This window comes from Schistocerca nitens, chromosome 3, assembly GCF_023898315.1.
Source record: "Schistocerca nitens isolate TAMUIC-IGC-003100 chromosome 3, iqSchNite1.1, whole genome shotgun sequence".
NCBI lineage: Eukaryota > Metazoa > Arthropoda > Insecta > Orthoptera > Acrididae > Schistocerca > Schistocerca nitens.
In genome coordinates this window covers 340020907-340042479 of record NC_064616.1, presented here as the reverse complement: position 1 = coordinate 340042479, position 21573 = coordinate 340020907, and positions in this window count along the sequence as shown.

The following is a 21573-nucleotide window of genomic DNA, read 5'->3' as shown; positions in this document are numbered from 1 at the left end:
ATACGGCAATCATACGAACCCAAGAATAATTTGGCGCTTTCTTGGGTTAACGTTGTTGGGTTCCGACTAGGTTTTGGCTTAGGCCTACATCTTGAAATATATACCTGTAGGCTCTTTCTATTCGTTCTCTCTCTCTCTTTTATACTCTCTCCCTCTCTCTCTCTTTCTCCATGTCTCTCTCTCTCTCCTTTTCCCTTCTCGTTCTATAACTGAGATACGTGACGCAGTATGTGATGAAACAGTGATTGGTAGATTACACCATCGGTGCCGTAGGGCGTACCCGCGAGGTCTAGGACGCCTTGCACGGTACGCACGGCTCCCCGGGTCGGAGATTCGAGTCCTCCCTCGGACATGAGTGTGTATGTGTTGTCCTTAGCGTAAGTTAGTTTAATTTAGATTAAGTTGTGGGTAAGCTTAGGGATCGATGACCTCAGCAGTTTGATCCCGAAGACCTTACCACAAATTTCCAATTTCAAAAACTGCGCCATCGGTCAATTTCCGCCACTCGATACATGGGTCGTGAGTAACTGTAAATTTTATAATGTTATTAAAATTGAAAAGCTTTTTATTATACTGTAATAAATCTATGTTCTTTCTTCTGTTTCATGGTACGATCATAGGGAAAGACCAGTGTTCCTGAAGTTATGCAGCAGTCTCTGCTGGTCTACATTGGCGTGAAAACGACAGCCTTTTTCCCAGATGGCCTTCAAAAGCGTCTTGCCCGAATTTACAACAATAATGGACAAAAATTAAATCTGAAATTTAGAACTGTATTGAATTACAATACATATTCAGTTCTTGTTTAGATTTGGCCACGATCAGTTGGAATCACTTCACCATATCATTAATGTTTGAGACGTGGCTCTATTACAAATGGGTGTAACATTGCTGTAATAAAGTTATTTAAGGTGAATGTAAATAATTTTGAAGATCTTAAAGATTTACCTGAGAAGAGATGTTATGAATGAGTGACCTGAACAAAAGTCCTATTTAAGTCAAGCGAAGTTTTCTTGGCGTTGACACGTGATTTATCCGGTACTGCAGAAGTGTTACGAGACAGCAAGATCTCTGGATTATTGAATTTCGGCTATTAAGATTTTTCGGGCGTTATTTCACGACAATTTGAATGAAAGTGATTTTCCGGAGATCTTTTCAAGGTTAACCGGACTTTATATCCGATCTAGAGGGAAGAAATATAAAGTTAACGGTGAAATAAGTTTCCAATTCACAGTTCATAATAGCCAGACAGACATGTTCTTCACGAGTGAAGCGAAACTAATACCAGCAATAATACTAGTATAAATTACACTAAACGTAATATTAATGTGGAAGGTCACAGCCCTCATGAACGAACTCTGATTGATGATAGCTCAAAGCTGAAGAATTCTTTAAGACTAATTGTGCATATCAATTGGATTTCTACTTTCTGAATAAATTATAGACTATTTCAAAACTGTATAAGGAAGGAACAGAAATAATTTATCGCGCCAGTATCGTAAGAAGCTAATTCCAGGGAATTTCTATACCAACGAAATAAGCAAGACACTGATAAGACGATTTTCAAATGTATAATAGTTCAATTACTTTAATGAGACTAAGCGTAAGCCCCCGTAGACCGACACTCAAAATGAAACTTGCAAACTGATTAAATATTATCTTCGGAACTATACAGTGATGTACACTAGTGGTATGAATTAAGCGTTGCCGCAGTAACAACTCTGATCTTACAGGAGTGCGTTCCATTTCGGTGTAAGATACATCGTGATAATACACAGGACTCGCATTCGGACCGAGGCTCTACGCCCCTTTCGGCAACCCACATTTATTTTGCCTGTGGTTTCCATGAAAAGCTTAAGGCTGGGCTATTTCCTTTGAAATGGACAAATCTCATCTTGTGTTCTGTGTCAAACGACGATCACATTTTTGATGGAACATTAGGCCCTAATCATCATTCCAACCCTCTTCCATAATCAAAAATGGCTCAAATGGCTCTGAGCACTATGGGACTTAATATCTATGGTCCTCAGTCCCCTAGAACGTAGAACTACTTAAACCTAACTAACCTAAGGACGTCACACAACACCCAGTCATCACGAGGCAGAGAAAATCCCTGACCCCGCCGGGAATCGAACCCGGGAACCCGGGCGCGGGAAGCGAGAACGCTACCGCACGACCACGAGCTGCAGACCTTCCATAATCATTATTAAAATTATGTTTAGTGTGTGGCATAGGAAACCTTTGTTTCTGAGAGAGTTTGTTACTTCAGACGCACTTAGATCTATTCAGGGCCATAAGCATTTTGAAAACTTTGTAACAGGAGTGAAACAAGAAATGTTCCAGAACACTTTTTACCTGATTTACGATTGACCTCTGACCGCTGATAAGACAAATGCTTAATTAATTGATTACTAATTTATATCCTACGTAAGAGCCCTCCCTGTCTGTTCTCCTCTCACCTCCTCCCTACTTTCTTTCTTTTTCTTTTGCTGGGGGGCGTTTGAATATCGACGCCTTATGACCCGTGCACTCCTGAGCCCGGGTACTCCGCGTGGAGTAGGGTTTTATATTATCGGCAGGATGAGCATTGGCAGCGCTAGTCACTCCCCAGCAGCATCAGCAGCAACATAAAATCTCAATGTCGCAAACGAGACTCTTTAAGCAGCATCAGCTGCATATTTTTCGATTATTCGCTGAAGTTCCAAAGAAACTGGTATGTTGTTGTGTTGTTGTGGTCTTCAGTCCTGAGACTGGTTCGATGCAGCTCTCCATGCTACTCTATCATGTGCAAGCTTCTTCATCTCCCAGTACCTACTGCAACCTACATCCTTCTGAATCTGCTTAGTGTATTCATCTCTTGGTCTCCCTCTACGATTTTTACCCTCCACGCTGCCCTCCAATGCTAAATTTGTGATCACTTGATGCCTCAAAACATGTCCTACCAACCGATCCCTTCTTCTAGTCAAGTTGTGCCACAAACTTCTCTTCTCCCCAATCCTATTCAACACCTCCTCATTAGTTACGTGATCTACCCATCAAATCTTCTGCATTCTTCTGTAGCACCACATTTCGAAAGCTTCTATTCTCTTCTTGTCCAAACTATTTATCGTCCATGTTTCACTTCCATACATGGCTACACTCCATACAAATACTATACTTTCAGAAACGACTTCCTGACACTTAAGTATATACTCGACGTTAGCAAATTTCTCTTCTTCAGAAACGATTTCCTTGCCATGGCCAGTCTACATTTTATATCCTCTCTACTTCGACCACCATCAGTTATTTTACTCCCTAAATAGCAAAAGTCGTTTACTACTTTAAGTGTCTCATTTCCTAATCTAATTCCCTCAGCATCACCCGATTTAATTTGACTACATTCCATTATCCTCGTTTTGCTTTTGTTGATGTTCATCTTATATCCTCCTTTCAAGACGCTGTCCATTCCGTTCAACTGCTCTTCCAAGTTCTTTGCTGTCTCTGACAGAATTACAACGTCATCGGCGAACCTCAAAGTTTTTACTTCTTCTCCATGAATTTTAATACCTACTCCGAATTTTTCTTTTGTTTCCTTTACTGCTTGCTCAATATACAGATTGAATAACATCGGGGAGAGGCTAGAAACCTGTCTCACTCCTTTTCCAACCACTGCTTCCCTTTCATGCCCCTCGACTCTTATAACTGCCATCTGGTTTCAGTACAAATTGTAAATAGCCTTTCGCTCCTTGTATTTTACCCCTGCCACCTTCAGAATTTAAAAGAGGGTATTCCAGTTAACGTGGTCAAAAGCTTTCTCTAAGTCTACAAATGCCAGAAACGTAGGTTTGCCTTTTCTTAATCTTTCTTCTAAGATAAGTCGTAAGGTTAGTATTGCCTCACGTGTTCCAACATTTCTACGGAATCCAAACTGATCTTCCCCGAGGTCCACTTCTACCAGTTTTTCCATTCGTCTGTAAGGAATTCGCGTTAGTATTTTGAAGCTGTGACTTATTAAACTGATAGTTCGGTAATTTTCACATCTGTCAACACCTGCTTTCTTTGGGATTGGAATTATTATATTCTTCTTGAAGTCTGTGTGTATTTCGCCTGTCTCATACATCTTGCTCACCAGATGGTAGAGTTTTGTCATGACTGGCTCTCCCAAGGCCATCAGTAGTTCTAATGGAATGTTGTCTACTCCCGGGGCCTTGTTTCGACTCAGGTCTTTCAGTGCTCTGTCAAACTCTTCACGCAGTATCTTATCTCCCATTTCATCTTCATCTACATCCTCTTCCATTTCCATAAAATTGTCCTCAAGTACATCGCCCTTGTATAAACCCTCTATATACTCCTTCCACCCTTCTGCTTTCCCTTCTTTGCTTAGAACTGGGTTGCCATCTGAGCTCTTGATATTCATACAAGTGGTTCTCTTCTCTCCAAAGGTCTCTTTAATTTTCCTGTAGGCAGTATCTATCTTACCCCTAGTGAGACAAGCCTCTACATCCTTACATTTGTCCTCTAGCCATCCCTGCTTAGCCATTTTGCACTTCCTGTCGATCTCATTTTTGAGACGTTTGTATTCCTTTTTGCCTGCTTTCTATTAGCCCTCGTCTTTTTATCTACTTGATCCTCTGCTGCCTTCACTACTTCATCCCTCAGAGCTACCCATTCTTCTTCTGCTGTATTTCTTTCCCCCATTCCTGTCAATTGTTCCCTTATGCTCTCCCTGAAACTCTCTACAACCCCTGGTTCTTTCAGTTTATCCAGGTCCCATCTCCTTAAATTCCCACCTTTTTGCAGTTTCTTCAGTTTCAATCTGCAGTTCATAACCAATAGATTGTGGTCAGAATCCACATCTGCCCCTGGGAATGTCTTACAATTTAAAACCTGGTTCCTAAATCTCTGTCTTACCATTGTATAATGTATCTGATACCTTTTAGTATCTCCAGGATTCTTCCAGGTATACAACCTTCTTTTACGATTCTTCAACCAAGTGTTAGCTATGATTAAGTTATGCTCTGTGCAAAATTCTACAAGGCGGCTTCCTCTTTCATTTCTTCCCCCCAATCCATATTCACCTACTGTGTTTCCTTCTCTCCCTTTTCCTACTGACGAATTCCAGTCACCCATGACTATTAAATTTTCGTCTCCCTTCACTACCTGAATAATTTCATTTATCTCGTCATACATTTCATCAATTTCTTCATCATCTGCAGAGCTAGTTGGCATATAAACTTGTACTACTGTAGTAGGCATGGGCTTTGTGTCTATCTTGGCCACAATAATGCGTTCACTATGCTGTTTGTAGTAGCTAACCCGCACACCTATTTTTTATTCATTATTGAACCTACTCCTGCATTACCCCTATATGATTTTGTATTTATAACCCTGTAATCTCCTGACCAAAAGTCTTGTTCCTCCTGCCACCGAACTTCACTAATTCCCACTATATCTAACTTTAACCTATCCATTTCCCTTTTTAAATTTTCTAACCTACCTGCCGGATTAAGGGATCTGACATTCCAAGCTCCGATCCGTAGAACGCCAGTTTTATTTCTCCTGGTAACAACGTCCCGCCGAGTAGTCCCCGCCCGGAGATCCGAATGGGGGACTATTTTACCTCCGGAATATTTTACCCAAGAGGACGCCATCATCATTTAATCATACAGTAAAGCTGCATGTCCTCGGGAAAAATTACGGCTGTAGTTTCCCCTTGCTTTCAGCCGTTCGCAGTACCAGCACAGCAAGGCCGTTTTGGTTAATGTTGCAAGGCCAGATCAGTCCATCATCCAGACTGTTGTCCCTGCAACTACTGAAAAGGCTGCTGCCCCTCTTCAGGAACCACATGTTTGTCTGGACTCTCAACAGATACCCCTCCGTTGTGGTTGCACCTACGGTACGGCCATCTGTATTGCTGAGGCACGCAAGCCTCCCCACCAACGGTTAGGTCCGTGGTTCATGGGGGAAGAGAAACTGGTATAGGCATGCGTATTTAAATACAGAAATATGTAAACAGGCAGTATACGACGCTGCGTTGGGCAACGCATATATAAAACAACAAATGTCTGACCCAGTTGTTAGATCGGTTACTGCTGCTAAAATGGCAGGTTATCAAGATTTAAGTGAGTTTGAACGTGGTGTTACAGACAGGGCACGAGCGATAGGACACAGCATCCCCAATGTAGAGATGCAGTGGTGATTTTCCCGCACGACCATTTCACGAGGCTACCGTGAATATCAGGAAGCAGGTAAAACATCAATATCCGACATTGCTGTGGCCGGAAAAAGATCCTTCCTCAAATTGCAGCAGATTTTACTGCTGCGCCTCCAGCAAGTGTCAGCTTGCGAACCCCTCATTGAAACATTATCGATATGGGCTTTCGGAGCAGAAGGACCACCCGTGTACCCTTGGTGACTGCATAACAAAAAGATTTCGCTTTGCCTGGGCCCGTCCACAGCGACATTAGACTGTTGATGACTGGAAACATATTACGTGGTCGGACGAGTCAGGTTTCAAATTGCATCGATCGGATGGACGCGCACGGCTGCGGAGACAACTTCATGAATCCATGGACCCTGCATGTCAACAAGGGACTGATGAAGCTGGTAGAGGCTCTGTAGTGGCACGGGCGAGTGCAGTTGGAGTGATGCGGGGCCCCTGATACGTCTAGATACGACTCTGACAGGTGACACGCACCTAAACATCCTGTCTGATCACCTGCATTCATACGTGTCCACTGTGCATTCCGACGAGCTTGGTCAATTCCAACAGGACAATGCAACACCCCACACGTCCTGAATTGCTACTGAGTGGTTCCACTCTTCGGAGATTAAACACTTCCTCTGGCCACCAAACTCCCCAGACATGAACATTATTGAGCATGTCTGGGACGCCTTGCAGCGTGCTGTTTAGAAGAGATCTCCACCTCCTCTTACACTTAAGGATTTACGGAGAGCCCAGCAGGGTTTTTGGCGTCAGTTCCCTACAGCACTACTTAGACATTAGTCGAGTCCATGCCACGTCTTGTTGCGGCACTTCTGCGTGCTCGCGGGGTCCCTACACGATATTAGGCAGGTGTACCAGTTTATTTGGCTCTTCATTGTATTAGGCATAAGAATGAATGTCTGAAAGAACAGACACAGTACATTCATGTAATTGGTTCGCCTCGATGAGAAATTAATCTGTCACCTTCAGTGCGGATGCACATTTACATTTGACCTCCTTTTTGAATCTCAAAGTAGCGATCAGGGAGGACATGGATGGGGAATGCGAAAAGGTGGCGCTAAGTGGTAATGTCGGTCGGCCGGGTGAAGTGCTGAGACAGTCCGGGCAAGGGCGGTACACGCTATGTCCGGCTAGCGCTATGCCTACCGCAACTGGCTAATAAGCGGGAGATCCTTGCTTCGAATCCCAGTACGGCACACATTTTCTCTCGTCACTGCTGATTCCGCATGAAGTCCCTATGCAGCTGACACCAATGGTCTTTCCTTTTCTTCCCCCTCCCCCTCCCCTCCTTAAAGTTTCAATTTACATAAATATATTAGTGGTATTATTGCTACTATAATTATTTCTCATTGATATTTTTACTATTATAATTATTTATTTCAGTAGTATTACTTCCAGCAGCTGCAGCGTGACATTAGTGCATAGACAGATCACAGAGCATTGGCAATATAGCCGAGCGAGAAACGAGTGCATTGCCTGCCGTTTACTTTCAAATCAGCGCACAGTGCCGTGGGCAAGCAGTTGAACATGTTAGTTAATATCTTTCCTTCCTACTGTAATGCGACAGTGGTGTGGCCAGATAGTTAAAAAACATTATGTATTCGTATCGACATTATTAGGCTTTCTCCACCGCAATTGTGAGTTAGCGTCATGTTGCAGTTTGCCTACAATACCGTGGTAACAGTAGTCATAGTAGCAACAGCGGTTCTAAGAAATGACTACCTGGAGCAGGGCAGCATAGGGAGAGTATGAGGCTGGCTCTGTTGTTAATAAGAAATTACATAATGTCACATCATTTGAGCTCTACTACGTCATTCGAGGCACCAGGCAGAGATGTAAGTACTCGCATAATTTTATGTATTTATTCATAATATACGCACTAAAAGTGCAACTTCATGTCCTTGTGTTTCACAGTACTGTGGCTGCAGTAGCCACGAATTACTAACGGTCATAACTGTTCTAAAAAGACTCTCTGTAATGGGACGGCATAGGAGGGAGAGGATCAGGCTGTGTCTATAATAAATTACGTTATCCGAGACACAAGGCGTGTAGGTAAATAGCACCACCACAAATTTTAACAGCAAAACCCTTTAAGCTCTACCGATTTCTAACTCAAGGTAACGTGTAACAAATACCACAGCACGATCTCTCTCGCAAAGTCATCTCTGCAGTACTAGATTTTGTGACATCAAATGAAGTTCTTTAGGCGTTTATCGATTTTCAGCCTAGAGAGACAGCTTTGTTTCTCTAAAAAATTAGGTTAAATAACAGAAATTGGATCCTATTACGCCATTTGATTAGCCAGCAGATATGTTAGTACTCTCACAATATTTTTGAAAGTATTTGTTCATATTTCCATATTCCACATCGTTTCGATGCCTTCATGATGCAATTTCTTTATCATTATTATTCTAACAAAAAATACATCAATAATCAAAAGGAGGCACAGAGTTACAAACAATATAACAGACCCAGCAATTTCGCCCTTGCTATGTTCTCCCTGGATTATACATCATGACAGTGAGTCGCAGAAACGTTACCGATCGCGATCTGCAAGGCTGTATCCTCTGCTCTGTCCAGCGACGCTTCATGGCATTCCCACGACCACACGCCCTGCTGTAGCAATACGGACGCAACTATGTCTCCCCGACATAGCAGTATAGGCTGGGACACTATTTTTATTTTTGAATACACTACTGGCCATTGAAATTGCTACACCATGAAGATGACGTGCTACAGACGCGAAATTTAACCGACAGGAAGAAGATGCTGTGATATGCAAACGACTAGCTTTTCAGAGCATTCACACAAGGCTGGCACTGGTGGCGACACCTACAATGTGCTGACATGAGGAACGTTTCCAACCGATTTCTCATTCACAAACAGCAGTTGACCGGCGTTGCCTGGTGAAACGTTGTTTTGATGCCTCGTGTAAGGAGCAGAAATGCGTATCATCGCATTCCCGACTTTGATAAAGGTCGGATTGCATCCTATCGCGATTGCGGTTTACCGTATCGCGACATTGCTGCTCGCGTTGGTCGAGATCCAATGACTGTTAGCAGAATATGAAATCGGTGGCTTCAGGAGGGTAATACGTAACGCCCTGCTGGATCCCAACGGCCTCGTATCACTAGCAGTCGAGATGACAGGCATATTATCCGCGTGGATGTAACGGATCGTACAGCCACGTCTCGATCCCTAAGTCAACAGATGGGGACCTTTGCAAGACAACAACCATCTGCACGAACAGTTCGACCACGTCTCGATCCCTGAGTCAACAGGTGGGGACCTTTGCAAGACAACAACCATCTGCACGAACAGTTCGACGGCGTTTGCAGCAGCATGGACTTTCAGCTCGGAGACCATGGCTGCGGTTACCCTTGACGCTGTATCACAGACAGGAGCGCCTGCGATGTTGTACTCAACGACGAACCTGGGTTCACGAATGGCAAAACGTCATGTTTTCGGATGAATCCAGGTTCTGTTAACAGCATTATGATGGTCGCATCCGTGTTTGGCGACATCGCGATGAACGCACATTGGAAGCGTGTGTTCGTCATCGCCATACTGGCGTATCACCCGGCATGATGGTGTGGGGTATTGGTTACACGTCTCGGTCACCTCTTGTTCGCATTGACGGCACTTTTAACAGTGGACGTATATTTCAGATGTTTTACGACCCGTGGCTCTACCCTTCATTCGATCCCAGTGAAACCCTACATTTCAGCAGGATAATGCACGATCGCACGTTTCAGGTCCTGTACGGGCCTTTCTGGATACAGAAAATGTTCGACTGCTGCCTTGGCCAGCACATTCTCCAGATCTCTCACCAACTGAAATCGTCTGGTCAATGGTGGCCGAGCAACTGGCTTGTCACAATATGCCAGTCACTACTCTTGATGAACTGTGGTATCGTGTTGAAGCTGCATGGGCAGCTGTACCTGTACACGACATCCAAGCTCTGTTTGACTGAATGCCCAGGCGTATCAAGGCTGTAATTACGGGCAGAGATGATTGTTCTGGGTACTGATTTTTCAGGATCTATGCACCGAAATTTCGTGAAAATGTAATCACATGTCAGTTCTAGTATAATATATTTGTCCAATGAACACCCGTTTATCATCTGCATTTCTTCTTGGCGTAGCAATTTTAATGGACAGTAGTGTATGTGTGTCACAGCGCAAAGACAGCCCTGTCGGCAAGGTGGGTATACAGAGAGACACAGACACTGCAGGCTCCGACCGGAAACAATAGGAAACACAGCGCACAAAACATTACAAGCAACGCATCAAATATGCACATGCTACGTTCTCCCCTTGGATTGTTTCGCTGTACTCCTCAGCGCACGATTGTCTTTCCTCCCCACCCCATACGTAATGGATAATAGGAAGTGCTCACTATTTAACAGAAATACGTGTGTTACAGTTCCATCCACCTTCCCAGGCGCCAACAGACGATCATGTCTGCTAGGTAAAAGAGCAAACACTGGCTGCTGTTGCAGCATCCGGCCGTGCTTTGACAAGTGGACAAACATATGGCGCAAGACGCCCTAACGACGAGACCAATATAGCCGTATTAAACGCTATTACCAGAAGCACCCCTAATTATCTGTCTCTCACACATAAATTGGAGCGGTAGTAACATTTTATTTCGCTGGCCGAGCGGTTCTAGGCGCTACAGTCTGGAACCGCGCAACCGCTACGGTCGCAGGTTCGAATCCTGCCTCGGGCATGGATGTGTGTGATGTCCTTAGGTTAGTTAGGTTTAAGTAGTTCTAAGTTCTAGGGGACTGATGACCTCAGAAGTTAAGTCCCATAGTGCTCAGAGCCATTTGAACCATATTACGCCGTATCTTCCTGTAGATGAAAACTGAAACAACCTCTGTTCTCGCTGTATGATTCCATTCTGGCGTAAACTGATTGGCAATCATTCGTTAAAACTAATTTTTCACGGAGCCTTTTGTCTCGATTTTGACGTATTGCTGTTTACGTCTACTGAGGCTGGGAAAAAGCACCATGATTTTTCTTTGATGGTGGTAAGAATAAGATTAAGGACTAGCAGATTTTTTTAGTGGTCTAGTTGTCTTTTTTGAGGATGGTTCCCCATAAAATAGTGTAATTACAACCACATTTGGTTAGAAGGCATAATCTTGAGTGTATGGTCGTGGGTTATCTGTACACGTAGGGGAATCAAAATTCTTTTTGTCGAAAACTAAACAGTTTTAAGAATACGGAGTGTTATAGTGACAGTAAATCTGATAATCGTAAGGTGAAGCAAAGCCGTCTTGTCTTCCTGATGCATAAACGAGGCATTGTTTGTCGAGCAGGCTTAGACCATTACTCTATTACACTTTTCGTGTACGTAGCCCTAATATCGAATCATTTTGGCAGAAATGAAGCTTTTTCCAGATGCGTGTTATAATGTCACCACGCAGTGCTAAGTTACTATAACGCTGTAAATAAACACCTTCGAATCTATAATTATCACATACACTGCATGTTAAGGATGTTTGTAGTGTGTGTCACGACGAAACACATGATTTGGACAAAGTCTGAGACTCTTCTCAGTTTGGATTAATTGATGCGGACTGCCTCCGTTGAGGTGTAATTTAGTGACAGCCCAGTGCTTACTCACACGTATTAGCCAGCAAGTATTAGGCACAGAATCGCTTATCTGCATCGAAGCAGCACAGGCAAAGTAGTGTGTAAAGAGATTTTATGTCCATTCACGTTTAGAAAGCATGATCTTGTCATGGTAAGAGGTATTCCTGTGTCTGTCCTACGGAAATTTAAGAAAATACAGATGACTTGTGCACACAGTTCCAACGTATGGCTACCCAACACTGCCATTTTTTAACAGTAAATTCTATCATTTCACTGTATTTAAAGCAATATGTAAACGTTCTTCGTACTCTTCCAATTGTAGTTTTAATTTGTGTCCCTAAATTTAATAAACGATGAGATTCCAACAGTTTCGTCTGGGGCAGAGTGTACTTGTAAATACTGTTTGTTGGTCTTTACACATGGTCTGACACACGACCCACTCTGCTTCTACGTATAGAATTAGCGTCACATTTTGAACCATAGATTTTTTTGCGTGCCCCGTAAGGTAATGAACTGTGTTCATTCTGAACAGTACTCAAAAGCATGGCTACTTGCAACTATTAAAGTTGGTTAAAGAACCTCTGGTTTGCTTTGCTAGTGCTACGAATAAGCACAAATATCTAATAGGAACCACGTGGTTGAAAGTGAGAAGTGATTTATTTAAGCGCCAAGAAAGTTAAAGTGAACATTTATGTGAAACAATTTTATTTGCTTTTGAATCTCATTTTATGAGAAGAAGATTGATTTTTCTGCATGCTTGAGTTTTGCTGAAATTACTATAATTACTGATGTTCAAAGTGAATCAGTTATCCATATTTAAAAGCAAGGAAAGAGATAATACGCCATATGTTACCATTTAAGAAGCCACGGAGCTTTTATCAAGCTGATGTTGCGCAAATGTTTGAATTTTTGCCTCTATCTAAATCCGAGCTTGCTGTAGGTTAAATTAACCAGTTAACTGAAGAAATTAAAATTCGTTGTGGTGGCCCCTCTGGAAAAGAAGTTTGAAACGCTCGAGCTGAATTATTATACGTACCTTATTGAATGTTATCGTCAACTGGTGTTCTTTACTTCGTCTACTGATGTTGGATATTTAAGTAATAATAATCAATAATGAAAATGTGGCGCCACACGTGGCGACTGACACAGTGATGAGTGAGCATAAATTTGTAGCAGCGAAACTCACGCGCAGGGAGAAAGAGAGAGAGAGAGAGAGAGAGGACGAAACGCAGGCCTAGACACTGATTGACCCACGAGTGAAGAGGAGTGTAAGCGAGTGCGTTGGAGGATATTCCGTTCGTTACTGGGCGAGTGAGGGCGGCAGCACGGCACAGCTTCCTGGTGGTGGCTGGCGGGGGCAGCCGATATTACGAGCAACGACCGGCAGATAGCTTCGAATACGACCACGAGACGCCGCGTTCGTGCGGTGGCAACACTTGCCCCGTGGTAGGTGCCAGACGTTAAAAGCATCGAGCATCAAGTCCTGGTGGAGCTATCGAACAACTGAATTCGTGAGCGACGTGATCTGGGCGTCGCAACTGGCGGCAGCAGCCGGTCGGAACTCAGGTACTGGCGGGTTGCACCTACACCGCGAGCCAGCTAACCATCAATACAGGAGATTCAGTGGGCGCAATTCACGTCGACAATCAATAGAAGTGTTCTGTACGAGAAAACAGACGTAACTTTGTCTGTGTGGCTGATGGGTTATTATAAGTGTATCTCATGCAGAGAGAAGATCCGTGTTTTGAATTAACAGTAATAACGTCGGAAGAGAGCGTTGTGGATGTGGATGAAAGGTGTTTATGGGTCAGAATACTAAATCAGGAATTAGGTAGTAACAACCAGAATATGATTAGTTGAAAGACCTCTAACGTAGAGTTTAAATCTGAATTAACTAGGTTAAAATCAGAATTAACTAGCTTAAGTACTCAAGTTGCAGAGCACTCATTCCAGATTAGAAGACCACATTCCCTAGTCTAGAGAAGAGAGGTCGCCAACGAAAAAGAATATTTAATTTCACCCGCCATACCGAGAGTAAGGGAGTTGTAGTTCGGGACGAAACTGATAAAAGTAGTATTGTCATCCGCTCACAGATCGTGGGTCAAACTGACCGCGTTCGTAATGAATTATTAGCATGTGTTAAGGACGCACTTACTGGGGACGCTGACCACACAGTACTTCCGAGTGGGGAGATGGCAGTATTGCTAATCGAGTAGAAGAAGAACATAGAGAAACAGAGAAGTTAAAGCCACAATCTTCCGAAAACTATAAGGCAATAAGGCGAAGAGTGTTCATCCGGAGGTGAGGATCACGGCATAGAAAAGACAGCATTGTTAGAACGAGTAGAACGGACGGCGGCGCCTTTCCAGGAAGTGTGTAAGCGGGTGTCGGACTTTGCAGTATCTAGGAGCCTTTATACTGCGAGTAGTGGTATGAATGTAGGAAGAAGTGCTGATAAAGCCTTTTTGATTGTTCGAATGGTACTAGCGAATCATCAGAACCTACAACAAGCAAAAACGGTTCTCCAGGTTTGCATCAATATAACGACAGTAAACAGTATTTGCCAAATGAATGATGGAAGGAACTTAATTTGTCTAATTGAATGTTTACGGCTAATCGGTTGCCAGTTTTGTAACCAGTAGGAGAATTACATCCAGTAACATTTTTAAGCACCTACGAAAGAGCTTTGGCGTCTGAGTGGGACGACAGCAAGAAAATACAGTGTGTAATCATACATCTAGAGGCAGAAGCAACCAATTGCGTTGTACTTCATATACACGATTTTAAGAATTGCTCAGATCTTGTACAACAACTTAAGGACAAATACTGGCCAGAAGGTGAGCAGCAGAAACTTGCACTGGAGTTACTAGACCCAGGCCCGCACAACAGACGATGGAGCAAGCTTAGAAAATACTTCGAATGGTATTTAAATAAGAGGAAACTGATAGCGAATAAGCTTAGGGACGTTATCTTCTGCTCATAGCAGATATACTTTGAGAGGGCAGTAACTAACTTTGGAAAAATTTTGCAACGAAGTGTAACAGAGGGAAAAAGTTTTTAACACATTTTTTGGCACTCGGACTCCGTTCCAAGTGTAACATCGTATAAAAAATAGTTTTTTCTCAAGTTCAAGTGACCGAGGGACGTGGGCAAACAAATCCACCGAAAAACAGTTCGATTACAGAATTCGAAGACGGGCCGAGTGAAAGGTCTATGCAGAAGGGATCGTGGTCGTGAGTTTCATGCGTTCCATACCAAGAAAAAGAGCGAACTGACGCAGAAGAATAAGCGAGAATATCAGGTGTTTTCTGTGTGGAAGAGAGATGAAGTGCAGTGATTTTATAAGTTACTATCTTATTCAAAGGTGAATAGAACGATATTTTGGATCATCTGGGAAATGGAATACTAGCATGATACTTGATTGTTAGTGAATTAAGAGTGAATTAATTCCAATATTTATATACGGATTTACCCACCTTCGAAATGTTAGCTAAACGCAAAATAGGGGAATCATTATTATATGCACTCCCATGGACGCCGGTGAAACGAGAAGATTGGCAGGCACTGACTGAAGAAGTACATAATAGATTACTGCACAATCAAGACGCTAAAGATCCGGTCTACGAAGTCGGAGACTTAGTCTTAGCTACATCACCCCCAAAACTCTAAAAGTGAGAAATAATGCAAAACAATTATTTTGCTCATGTGAAGGACCACTAGTAGTGGAACGAATGCCGCTTCCAAAAGCCTTGTCCCTTAAAGAGACAGTATTAGGTGTTGTTAAAAACTTACATAGTGTAAACAAAGTTAAACCATTTCTGAACAAATAAGAGTACGAAGGACACCCCTTGGAGGAGCAATAATAAAGTTAGTCATAGATTTAAGTAATTTGACCAACCATAGTTATAGGTTGTTAATAATCTAAGCAATTAATGCAATAATAAGAAGAACTGATTACTAGCAGTGCTTAACGATAGAGGAGAAACTATGGAAGATACGGAGAATGATATGCAAGCTATTAATCGGTAATAAATGTTAGCTCATATCAGTAAAGAAATAAAATGAAACAGTGTGATTACGACGCATATGCAGGTGCGAAGTCTAGTTCATAAGTTAAGGAATGTCTTAAGATCCTATCCTGGAAAGTAGCTAGACGTGTAGTTAGTTACTTTAGAAACTTATCTTTAAGCTTAAAGTAAGGATATATAGGAACAAGTAATTCATAATAATAATAATATTTCAACCAGAGGAGACAGGAATCTGCTTAAGTACCTGGTGGACCCCTGTTGGTCAAGGCACAATGGGAATGATAGAGTAGAAGATATTATGGACCACAGCGTCTGGGACACAAATGTCCACGAGAAATAAGTAATAGCGCATTTGATAGGGGTTTGCGAAGATACTAGCAATCCAACTTGACACTATTCACATGCTTCTCGTTCTTATCTTTAAAGATATCTCCCACGTTCTAAAAAACATGCCAAAGTGTGCGGAGATGGGGATGAAATGATGATGATTAGGACAACACAACACCCAGTCCCTGAGCGGAGAAAATCTCCGACCCAGCCGCGAATCGAATCCGGGCCTTAGAATTGACATTCTGTCGCGCTGACCACTCAGCTACCAGGGGCGGAGAGATATTTGGATCAAATACGGGTAAAGCAGCAATTGCTTCAAATGGAAAAACAGAAAATATGGTACCACAGAAGCTAATATTATGTATTATAGTGGACTACCTCTATCAAGCTGAACTTATACACTTGTTTAGTCAGACTGGAGGTCCAGACGAAACAAAGATCGTAATTGCAGTTTCTGACATTTTGAAATTTAAGGAAAACCTTATAACATGAAAGGTTATTATATGGATATTAGATACATAAGTAAAAAGAGAATGTCTTAATGCTGGATGTGGGAATTTGGGAATAATATATAAGCTTATAACTCAAGAGAATATTGTCAGTACACCTAGGACAACTTTGTTAATTAGCAGCTTAATGTTAATTGTTGTCGTAGAGTTAATCAAAATAAAAGGTGGAGCCTTGTTAATACAAGAATACTTGGAGGTAAAAGACACGTTCTTGACTAAGACCGCGGAACTTACAAGTGTTTGTTAGAAAGATATATTGCGATCTTTAACTCGCGAGCTAGAAGCTCGAGAAACAAGTAAAGATAATTTAAGCTGAGAGAGATAATGAATGCTGTGTTCAGAAAAAGTAAAGATAAGCTAAGCTGAGAGAGATAATAAATGCTGTGTTCGAAACTGTATGATGATTTGATGCACAGTATTGACTAAGTGGGGTTTAATAATCACCATAGAGATAAAAGATGTTATAAGCCTTAAAAATGCCAAAATTGGATACCATTAATCTTCTCACATCCAAAACTGAGCAAGCGAGTGGGGGATGTACTGTAACCAAATACCAAGACCACTACACCATGTCTCCTACCGCTCTATTCTCAGGTAATTATATGTCCGATAATTTCTACGAGTATAACGTTAGATATTTAGTAATAATATTGTAAATGTTATTTCTGTGTTTTTAAAATTGTAACTATGTATTTAAATGATTTGTTTTGTTTCTGTTTCATGTCGTGGGAAAGCGCTACAACACGACGACGGCAGCATGTTTGTGCGAAGCCTCCAATCATTGAACTGACAGCTGTTGTACACAAGGCGAAGGTCATCTAGCGATAGAAGATCCTGTGGGAGTGTTTTTTTTATTTTTATTCATACGTCACGTTCCGTAGGAAAAAATTGAGGAACAAATCTCCAAGGTCATGGAACGTGTCAGTACATGAAATTACAACATGAAAGAAGTAACAGACAAAAATAAATGTTTATGAACCCGAAAAAGTCAGTCCATAAGTTTAAGTAAGCGCAATCAACAATATAACAAAAATCAGCTTAATTTTACAAGGAACTCCTCGACAGAGGAGTGACCCATGAGGAAACTCTTCAGTTTCGATTTGAATGCGAGTGGATTACTGCTAAGATTTTTGAATTCGAGTGGTAGCTTATTGAAAATGGATGTAGCAGTATACTGCACACCTTTTTGCACAAGAGTTACGGAAGTCCGATCCAATTGCAGGTTTAATTTCTGCCCAGTATTAACCGGCTTAAAGTTGCCTATTCTTGGGAATAAGCTAATATTGTTAACAAGAAATGACAGTAAAGAATATATATATATTGAGAGGCCAATGTCAAAACAACCAGACCCGTGAACACGGGTCGACAAGAGGTTCGTGAACTTACACCACTTATTGCCCGAACCGCCCGTTTCTGAACCAAAAATATCCTTTTAGAATGGGAACAGTTGCCCCATCATATAATAGCATTCTACATAAGCCAATGAAAATAAGCAAAGTACACTAATTTTCATGTCGAATGATCATTCACTTCTCATACCATTCGAATAGTAAAAATGGCAGTATTAAATCATTGAACAAGATCCTGAACGTGGGCTTTCCACACCTAGAAATTTCAACTGTTCAGTTTCAGTAATCATATGCCAGATCTGTAAAATTAAAATGTCAGGTTTTGTTGAATTGTGTGTTGGAAACTGTAAAAACTGAGTCTTACTGTGATGTAACGTTTATTTTCTACAAGCCATGAACTTAGGTCATGTACTGCACTATTTGAAACCGAGCCAAATAAAATGAGTTTACTTCGTTGTATGTAGCAAACAAACAAATAGACTGTCATTGTTGTGAAGGAAAATGTAATGGTATCTAGTTCAGTTCTAGTTTGTCTTGAACACTTACGATCAACTTCGACGTTATTGTACAGACTACATTCAAATAAACCACATCGCTGAAAGTGAGAAGTGATTATTTATGTATCAAGAAAGTTAAAGTGAACATTTATGTTGAAGAAAGTTATTTGCTTTTACATCTGATTTTATTGGAAGAAGATTTTTCTGCATGATTGAGTTTTCCTGAAATTACTACATTTATTGAAGTTCGAAGTGAATCAGTTATCAATATTTCATGGCAAGAGCAGAGATATTGCACAAAATGTCACCATGTGAGAAGTCCCGCAACTTGTATGAAGCTAGTGTTACACGACTGATTGAATGTTTGCCTGTCTACTTATGAGCTTGCAGGAAGTTAATTTAACAAATTAACTGAAATAATTGAAATTCTTTGTAGTGCCCCCTCTGGGAAAGAAGTCTGAAACGGTTGTTCTGAGTATTATACGTACCTGGTCGAAAGTTTTCGTCAAATTGGTGTTAGGTACGACGTCCACCTACGACTGCTTAAGTAATGATAGCCAATTATCAAGATGTGGCGCCGCATCATATCCCCCGCCCCCTTTAATATTACTGACCACAACTTTCCAATCGTTCCTGACAGTGCGATTGATCACAAATTCTTAAACAAGCATAATTTTACCACAAAACGCGTCTGTAATGAGTGTACGCACTTTCCAGTTCTTCTTGCTCAGGAGTCTACCATTTTCGATGTGATTTATGTCGTCAGCGTTAGTAAGATGGCTGTCAGTAATAACCACAAGCCAAAGCGGTCGTCCGTTGGTCTTATCTGCTTCTTCATCCCTGTCTCTACCAACTGGGGAATGTTTAGCACTTTGGAGGAATCCATGTTAATACCTTCGACTACGGCAGAAGACAGATCTGCTTGTAGCTGTCAAGCTTCCTTTACGCTCTAAAGGATTAATATGATTCCATTCTGACGAATTACCAGCGCACAGCAACTGTTCCGTACGCTGTAAATACTGCTTGTAGATGTCTGATACCTTCACGCAGCCTATTCTGTTCTCTGATATAAAATTATATTGGGTTGTAAGCTGTTCTGGAAGTCACATGTCTTTTTTTTCTGCCTTGGAGCGCTGGCGTATCTTGTCCACAATCAACGTTCTTGCAGGACTGCATTTACGAGTCTTTTAGCATCGCCGCAAACTAATAATGTTACTGGGTTTATTTGAGTAAATATCATATTGTGGTAGGTTAAACGCAATGTCTTAGCTTTAAGCTATTACAACCATACACCCACACACCCATCCACTCACACTCACCCATACACACACTCACACCCACACCAACACACACACACACACACACACACACACACACACACACACACACACACATGGTGTTACCCATCATTTTGATGCACATATAAATTTTCATAGTAAATGCTGTACTGACCAGTGTGTGTCTTTCGAATTATATACATAATCCGAAATTTCGTTAGTAATAACAATGGTCATACTTGAATGTGACTGAAAAAGGAAATGTTACTGCGAGAAAATACATACAACATGGACTGTGATTTCATTATGTGCCCACCATAGTATATCTGATGTAGCCATGATACGAGGGCTTCTTGCTAAACATAGCTCAATTGTGGTGTATTTTATGTTGCAACATCAGTAACATGTCTATCCTGTGATAACCACAAACCAAAGCCTTCGTTGATTGATGTCGATAATTATGAAATTTTCTGGCTCAGTGTAACGCTCTGATACTAACAGACCCAATATCTTCTGTTTGAATCATTAGATTTTCTTTATTTCCAGCCAATATTAGGATCAGCATGGTATTTTAACACTTTCTTGTAGGATAGAGATGGCTTTGCAAGATTTTATACGACGGTCTACGGTATTTGTGCAAGGCTTTCTCCTACAAATCAGTACGTTTGATCCACACGCTGCGATACGTTTTTGAAGTACGGGAAGACTATGCTAGTGGAGGTAATATGTTATCACCGCTTCACTTTGTGTGGGAGAGAATGAGATAGGGGTGCCCTTCACAATACTGTATTAGTTTTGTTCCTATGGCGACGTCCGTCCTGTGTCTCCCCACGTATCACATCACTGACAGAGCACAGAATGTTGAGTTTATGGCCGGTTGCCGCAGCAACAGCAGCCTTTGCTCTGTAGGTAGTCGACAGAATCGCCTCTTCACGCCTGGGGGAGGAAGTGGGGGGGGGGGGGGAGGAATGCGACACGTGCATTTGTGTCAAATAGTGTGCATGTCCTACACTATACAATGGCTGGTGTGCGGAGGAAAGACAGTAGTGCGCCGACGACTACAGCAAGGCTAACACGCAAAGAGGCAGTGGGCTTATATATCGCGACTAGTGATGTATTTACTGTGACTGAAACATAATCCAGGGAGAGAATGTACACTCCTGGAAATTGAAATAAGAACACATTGACACCGGTGTGTCAGACCCACCATACTTGCTCCGGACACTGCGAGAGGGCTGTACAAGCAATGATCACACGCACGGCACAGCGGACACACCAGGAACCGCGGTGTTGGCCGTCGAATGGCGCTAGCTGCGCAGCATTTGTGCACTGCCGCCGTCAGTGTCAGCCAGTTTGCCGTGGCATACGGAGCTCCATCGCAGTCTTTAACACTGGTAGCATGCCGCGACAGCGTGGACGTGAACCGTATGTGCAGTTGACGGACTTTGAGCGAGGGCGTATAGTGGGCATGCGGGAGGCCGGGTGGACGTACCGCCGAATTGCTCAACACGTGGGGCGTGAGGTCTCCACAGTACATCGATGTTGTCGCCAGTGGTCGGCGGAAGGTGCACGTGCCCGTCGACCTGGGACCGGACCGCAGCGACGCACGGATGCACGCCAAGACCGTAGGATCCTACGCAGTGCCGTAGGGGACCGCACCACCACTTCCCAGCAAATTAGGGACACTGTTGCTCCTGGGGTATCGGCGAGGACCATTCGCAACCGTCTCCATGAAGCTGGGCTACGGTCCCGCACACCGTTAGACCGTCTTCCGCTCA